Source organism: Capsicum annuum, chromosome 10 (assembly GCF_002878395.1).
Source record: "Capsicum annuum cultivar UCD-10X-F1 chromosome 10, UCD10Xv1.1, whole genome shotgun sequence".
Taxonomy (NCBI): domain Eukaryota; kingdom Viridiplantae; phylum Streptophyta; class Magnoliopsida; order Solanales; family Solanaceae; genus Capsicum; species Capsicum annuum.
Genome location: NC_061120.1, coordinates 181,019,077 through 181,027,454, shown reverse-complemented (window position 1 = coordinate 181,027,454; position 8,378 = coordinate 181,019,077). Strand labels below are relative to the sequence as shown.

At 31.5% G+C, this 8,378-nt stretch overlaps 1 long non-coding RNA gene across 1 annotated transcript; it reads left to right on the top strand.

Moving 5' to 3' along the window:
* Window positions 1–3,647: 3,647 nt before the first annotated feature.
* LOC124888066 lies at window positions 3,648–7,169 on the top strand. Its single transcript, XR_007045994.1, has 2 exons — window positions 3,648–4,435; window positions 6,841–7,169. It is a non-coding gene; the product is annotated as an uncharacterized LOC124888066 (long non-coding RNA).
* Window positions 7,170–8,378: the final 1,209 nt, after the last annotated feature.

Genomic DNA, 8,378 nt, shown 5'->3' with positions numbered 1-8,378 from the left:
GAAGAAGAAACAAGCAAAAATAAGGTTGAGGGATAGTAAGAGGCCCTAGTATTTAGAGTAGGTTGGAGGCCTGCAGAATAGTGGTAGAGATGACAGGCAGTGGTCTAAGAAAAAAAGGGGAAGTTTAGGTTCTTATTCTACAGCTAGGGCTCCATATCTTAAGTCATCCGATAATCACTACTTTTAGATCAGCAGTTGGTTTAGGGCACAAGGCGCCCAATCTCAGTCTAGTGGGCCCCAGTCAGCTCTATCCCATCCTCATTGTAGATTTCGTGGATAGTTGCAACATGGTTTTTGTGACGAGAGCGGCAATAAGTATTTCGGATGTGGCCAGCCTAGCCACTTTCAGAGGAACTTTCCTTTGAGTGATATTGCTACAGGACTATTAAGGTCCCGATTGGTGCTTCTTCATCTCGCGCACCAAAGAGTGCTATTTCTTGATCTGACAGTAATAGTCTGTATGCTCTTGCCTTCAGTCATGAATTGGAGGCGTCTCCTGATGTTATTATTGGTATGCTAAAACTTTTCTCTCTTGATATATATTATCTGTTTGATCCCGGGTCTACCCTTTTTTATGTGACCCTCTATGTGTCTATTAATTTTGGTTTTGGTCTCGAGTGTATTTTTGATCTCTTTTTTGTGTCTACTCTGATGGGTGACTCTATTATAGCTAGAAGAGTCTATAGGGGTTGTCTAGTATCGATCTCTGGTAGGGAGACATTAATGGATCTAATAGAGTTGGATATATTAGATTTTAATGTGATTTTGGGGATGGATTGACTCTATTCTTGCTATGCGTCTCTTGATTGCAGGACCCAAAGAGTCAGTTTTCAATTCCCAAATGAACTGGTGATTGAGAGGGAAAGTAGTTCCTTAGTGCCTAAGAGAAGGTTTATTTCTTATTTTAAAGCCATAAGTTAATTTCCAAGGGGTGTCTCTATCACTTGGTCTAGGTTAAGGATTCTAACTCAGAGAGTCTTCCTTTGCAATCTGTCCATGTGGTTTGTAAGTTTCCCAATGATCTTTTTTGTGTTCCTCTCAATAGGGATATAAAGTTTAGGATTGATCTTCTACTGGATACCCGTACTATCTCTATCCCTCCTTATATAATGGATCTGGCTGAGTTAAAAAAACTCAAGGATCAATTAAAAGATATTCTTGACAAGGTTTTTATCCGCCCTAGTATTTCTTCGTAGGGTGCTCCGATGCTCTTCGTGTGTAAGAAGGATGGGTCCCTTCGGATATGTATAGATTACTGCCAGTTGAATAAGGTAACTGTGAAGAATAAGTACCTTCTTCAGAGGATTAATGATTTGTTTGACCAGATTGAGGGAGCTAAGTACTTTTATAAGTTTGAACTTAGATCGGGTTATCATCGACTGAAGATTAGGGAGGTAGATGTCCCTAAGATTGCCTTCTGCACTCGATATGGCCATCATGAGTTCTTGGTGATGTCTTTTGGATTCACTAATGCCCCGGTGATATTTATGGATCTTATGAATTGGGTATTTCGTTAGTTCTTGTATTTATTGATGATATTTTGGTGTATTCCAAAAGTGAGGCGGATCATGCCGATCACCTCCGTATTGTGTTGCAAACATTGAAAGATCAACGGTTGTATGCTAAATTTATGAAGTATGAGATTTAGTTAAATGTTGTTACTTTTCTAGGTCATGTTTGTTGACACCCAATTTTGGCTCGCTCTTTTTTCTTTAATTATTTTTTCGATTTTTCTTGACCTTAAATAATTTTTCAAAATATATCTATAATTTTATCACTACAAATTTTGAAAAAGAACTTAAAAAAAGAGAGGATTTATTTTTCTATCATATGATAAAATATTTTCATAAAATATAAATATTTTTTTTAACATCAAAATTTCAAAAAAAAATCTTTTTGATAAGCATTCACATTTTTTGTCTAATTTTATTTTTTAGACGACATATTGTGACTATATGTTCTCATACTATACATATCCTTATTATTTGCGTATGTGTATATTTTATTATAATTTTATATATAATTTAATGTGTGTGTGTATATATATATATATATATTCAATTATATATATATACATACATACATACATAAATACACAAATAATATATATATATATATATATATATATATATATATATATAAAGTTGAAGTAACAAATTATTAAATTGGATGCGTATACAAAATTGTGTCTATAATTTACATAAGTGTGTATCAAAAAATAGTTTTTTTAAGCATGATAAGAAGCAACGATAAAATCAATTTAATGGAAAAAAAGTATTTGGGTCGACATTAATTCAATTTCAAATTTATTATATCTAAACCTAATTGTTGCTCCTACATTTCAGTCCAAGAAGTTCGAAAATTGGTCCAAAACCCGGACCAATTACCACATTGTACTAACCAATCCTACACTACCACATCAGCAAAATAAGAACAAAATTCACCCAACAAACAAATATTAATCTGATTCATTGATTTCTTTCTAATCCAAGGGTCCTATTTAGTGTACCTCACTTTATTGAGTTTAAGCAAAACACTAAATAGGATATTTGTTTAAATAAGAAAGACGAATACAATAATTAAATTCAATATCTTTTGAAGAAGGTATTTAATTAAACCTAACCTTTACCAAAAAAATTTCTCAAAATCGATCAACATTCATCTACCACCGATAAACTGCAATAAAATAATACAATGATAGAGCTATCAAAACAATATAATTAAATCTAACATTTACACAAAACAAATTTCGAAACCGTCCGACACTAATCTACCATCTGTAAACTATAACAAAATAATACGACAATACAAATATCAAAATAATATAACTAAACTTTACCTTTACACAAAAAAAATTCTCAAGACAAAGATATAAAAATAATACAATTAAACTTAACCTTTACCTAAATTAATTCTTCAAAGCCGACCGACATTCATCTACCACGTGTAAATTCATCTACGACCTGTAAACCACAACAAAATAATACAATAATGATCACAAAGCTTCAATTTTGATGAAAATAATTCTTGTCTGAACAAAAATTTTAATTAACATTAAAGAATGATTTGAATGAAAATAAAGAATATATATATATATATATATATATATATATATATATATATATATAGACACACACACATATGTTGAATTCTATTATGTTGACAAAAATAGTAAAGAAGTTGAGAGTTAGAAAATTAAGCATCCACCAATCTAGACGTGCAATCGAATCAAGTTATATGAGCATTAATCATATTTTCTCAATAAGTAAACTAGTTTCTTCTCGAGTTTAACGTGCATCTCAACATTTATAGAAGTATTTTCTTAAAAGAGTTCTATTTTAGGAGTATTTTTTTAATTGATCAGTACAAAGAAAAATATTAATTAATTCTCCTTCCATATATTTTAGTAATCTCATATATTTTAAGAGTCTAGTTAATATAATAAAACTAATTAAATAATAAATTGAAGAAAATAGTAAAAAGATAGTTGTCTTTTAATATAGGGCAAAAAATTCAAATAATTTTTCTAAGTTCACACTTTTAATATATTATAGACATATAATTTATTATATATATAAAATTTATCACATAATATATATATATATATTATTATTATTCTTAAATTAAATCTGAATCGTCTGATCAAACGATCGGACGATCCAAACTTCGGTCAACAAAATCAGCCCAAGATACAACTTTCTCTTCTCTTTAGCTTCATCATCTTCATCAAAATTAGGGAGAAAACATACGCACACATAAAAAAAACTCCATCGATTATCCAGACAAACTTCAACTACTTTTCTGCGCAACCCATCCCCCTACCCTGAAAATCCACTGAACCTCTCTTACCCCTTCAATCACGTCTGAGTATCAGTAGCGCCCAGACCTTATCCCTATGGAATCCCCTCAAATCCTCTAGAATGCAAGCTCCAAAATCTCTTTACCTCTGATATCTCACAGAGATTAAGGCTTCATTGTTGACTGCAGACTCATGGTTACTTGTTTTGTTGCCCAAAATCCCATCTGACTCAGAACCATCAATCAAATTCAGATTATTGAGGATATATTTTCATCTCCTTTCACCTTTGTCAAATTTGAATCCCTTCCATATCTCAAAGGTTTAAGCTTTGAAATTCAAAATTGATTATTTTCTTGCTATAAATAGCTGCATCCAATTTCGTTGAAGACAGAGAAAAACCCAGTTAAAAAACCTCAAGAAAGCCAGTAAACATTCATAGCCTTGGAGATTTAGAAGCTTTTACACAATCAGAAACTCAAGTTTAAGATTCAAAATAGCATAAACACAACATAAATTCAAAGTTCTTCGTGATTTTCTTTCTTGCCAATTCAAACCCGAGCTCGAGTTTGGGTTAAAGAGGTTGTGATCCCACTGAAACCTCGACGTCGGAGCCTCAGTTTTTCTTTCCAACACAAGGTAAATCATTTTCCATCTTAATTATGTTATACTTAATTTTTGTTAATTATTTAGTGTGCAGTTAGCCGGGGTGATGGCTATCTGTTTAGAAAGTATAAAAAAGTGAAACAAAAGTATTTTTGGGTTTACGATTACGTGTGTTTGTGACTTGTGATTTTACTTGAGTAGATTTTATCCCATCCAATTATATTACATTTATTTTGGTGATTCTGGTTTGAGTCTGTCATTCCCATTTATCCGATCATGAATATAAACATAAGATAAAACGGTGTTTGGTCATCTGATTTTGTTTATCATGTAATATGTTATGACATATCTTAATTCGTGATTTAGATTGAATAATTTTAAATATGAAGTTTTTATTTGGAATGGTCTGTTTCCATTTTGGTTGCCAGTGAATGCAAATATGAACCGGCTATATTCCATGTAATTAGTTAGGATATTAACTGGTGGTTTTGAGCCTGAACACGTGAAGCAAAAATCTATTTTCGGCTCTTTGATTCCCTAAAATTGGTCATTTCATAGGTTTGTTTTGTCTTTAGATGTGTAATAATACGTGGAATAGAGTTGATAATATGAGAGGTTGTGTTTGGTCGAGAAGTGTAGGACTTAAAATCCATCCTCTTATCCCATCTCTGCCTCTTTCCATCCGTCTGTTTTTGTTCTTTGGTACATGATCTATTTTGGCGTCAAGCCATACTGATATTGCTATCTACTTTCCGGAAAAGCGAGTGTTGGCAAATCGAGTTCAACAATACAATTTAGCCTTGACTGTCCTTTGTTACAATATACAGTTGCTTTGCGTCTAAACATACAAATTTGCTCTTCCGTCTCACCTTCATCATCCTTTCTTTCATTTTATTTAGGTTTTGTGAACATGTTGTTTTGAAATAATTTCGATCAAAATTTGAGTTGTTGACATAGACTCTAGAAAACATGGCTTTTTATCTGAATGTGTTTTCTGTGTATACGTATGTATGTCCCTTGACCCGTCATCGTATTGTTGTAGATTACTCGCGAATAAAAAATTGATCATCTTAAATTTATGTGGTTTCGATGTATGTGTCTGCTTTATATCTAGAATACGCCAAATATAAGGATTCCATTTCCCTTTTCGGTGTCTATCAGTGGATATAAGTTGGTGGAGATATGGGAAACTATATTTTGTTAATGTGAAAATCATCTTATTTCTCTGTTTCCGGTGAAACTTCGCCGAAACAAGTTGGACCAAGCTGCTAGTTCTCTCTTCTGTTTTTTCTCTGACTGTTCCCCATCTTATTCTCTCTCACCTCTCTCATTTGTTTTCGCACGATCTCTTTCCACTCACTATTTTTCTCTCATTTTCCCTGTTTTTTTTGCGTGTTTTTTTTCTATTTCATACTATTTTCTTTTCTTGCTTTTCTACTGGTTTTGCCTAAGTTTATTTGTGTGTATTAGTATGAGTGGGAATGGAGGAGTATGTGGGCGTGTGAGTGTAATGTGGTATGTGTTGGCATAGTTGTGTGCGTGAGTTTTTCTCCAGTGAGTGTGAGTGTTTGTTGGTGAGTGTATTGTTGTCTTTGTTGAATTAAGGAGTAATGTGAATCACCTAGTTTCGTTTTGTTTGTGACTATGGGGCTGCTCGTCTTTCAAAATTCTTTAGAGTGTTTTCCATCGATGGACCCAAAAGACGTCTAGGAGTCGGTCTAGCCGAGTCACGTGTTTCCCTTTCAGCCAATTGCGTTTTAAGGGCAAATTAACTGTCATTATTCAAGTTCAAAATTTAGTACTTCTTAGACTTGTGTTGTATAAATAAGATAAGTGGTCAGGAGTCTCTTAAAATTGGTGTTTGATTCATATTTCTACATGAACATGTGTTGTCCTTTGTAGTTTTTATTTTCCTCAATTTGTGAGTTTCTCTGTTTGGGTCTAGAGCTCTTTATTTTATTTTTAGTAGGTAGAATTATTTTTTTCTCTGTAGCCATCCATATCATGTCAAATATGTTATAACTTATATGAATTTGAAATTTTCTTGGGTGATAGGTTTTTAAGGAGTCATGTTGGTAGAAGTGCGTAGGTTGGGTTTTTGATATTGGCTTGGCTTTATTCTTATTTTTACATATAACTAGCATAAACTTATAGATTTTTTTTTCAAAGTGGGCAATTACTTAAGCATAAAATGAGCTAGTTACATGGGATGTCTATAGAGATCTATTATGGTAGCCCAAAAACCAGAGTGTACATTCGTAGTGTGTGCATTGTTCCTTGTACGATAATATATTCATGCTTTCTGCAAATTGATTGCCTACTGTGAGTTATATTTTAAGTTTATGTCTCGTTCTATATTTCATGTTCCATTCATTTAATGGAACTTAAATCATTTTTCTAATCCTTGTCATTTTGTTTCATGTAAATTGGGGAGTTAGAGTTTCATTCGAAACTCGTCTTGACCCAAAGATCGGGTCAACAACTACTAGGATCGTCAGTGCTTGGAGTTCATATCGTAGGAGTTGGTTCTTTCAAAGGAATTTAGCATGTATCATCCTCACTTTTCTTTATGTTTCTTATTGTTCGAGTTCACTCCATTTATTGTGTTTCATCGATATTGGCTCAAGGTTTGATTGGATTTATTTAGCTTAATATTTTTCGAATTGATTTCCTTTCGCTAATTTTTCCTCAACTACTTGGCTAAGTACTAATGGTGTATCTTTTAATAAATTATTACACACTTATTCATGATACTTTTGGTACGGAAGAGCAAATCTCTTTTTAGAATAAAAGAGCAAATTTTGGTTTTAATGGCAGGCCTAAGACGAAGATCCTTTTCGAATTGATTCAAGTAGCCATGCCATAATCTTTACTTTTCTTTAAATATCAATTATTGGTTTTTCTTATCATCTTAATTGGATTTTCTTCAAATAAATTATTAAAATAGGTTTCGATTAGTGCTAAAGCGGTTTGGAATCCATATTTTTTAAAAATCTATTTCGAGTTTTCAAATCTTAAAGTTTCCAAAATATACAGCGTATATATGTTCCTATACTACCATATATAAGGTATATTTTTACTATTACTATTTACCACTTTTTTTTTTTATTCAACCATTATTATTATTATTATTATTATGTGCATACATATATGTATATATGTGTATATATATTTATGTGTGTGTATATGTATATATATGTGTGTCTGTATATATATGTATATATATGTGTGTATACATATACACACACATGTACATATGTGTATATTATATACATATGTACATATGTATATATATATACACACATGTACATATGTATATATCATTATATATGTAATTCTTTTTAGTTCAAATCTATGAGAATTTCACAAATAAAACTATATTTCTTTTTCACATTTTTTTCACATGCTTATGAATATACATATTTTGTAGATATTCTCACGCGCATAAAAAAAAAATACCTTATATTTCCTCTGTATTGATTTTAGTTATATACTTACTTTATATTTAAATAATTTTTCTTATAGAATTATAAGATTTCATAGTTTCTAATATATGTATCAATCATATTACTTTCGTTTTCCATATTTGAAAACACATACATAATTTGCAACAATTATATTACTTCCTTGTATATGGTAGCGGTACATATACCTCGAGTTTTTTTTTCTTAAAAGAATTACAAAGATTTCTTATCACCATTTCAGCAAACGATAAAACAAATACTTTTTTTTTCTTCTTTCTTTAAATATTTTTCTAAACCGAGTGTAAGGACTATCTTCGAATAGTCTTTGAGGGATGCTTAATACCTTTCACTCGAGTAATCAAAACCCTTACTCAGAATCTCAAAATATTTTCGATAGACCAAAATAGAGTTTAACATAAAAATGATTTTCCTAATTTTCCTAAAAAATTAGGTGGCGACTCTAAAAAAGAATTTTCAAAACCCGAGAGTCACCACGACCACCATATGTTGTG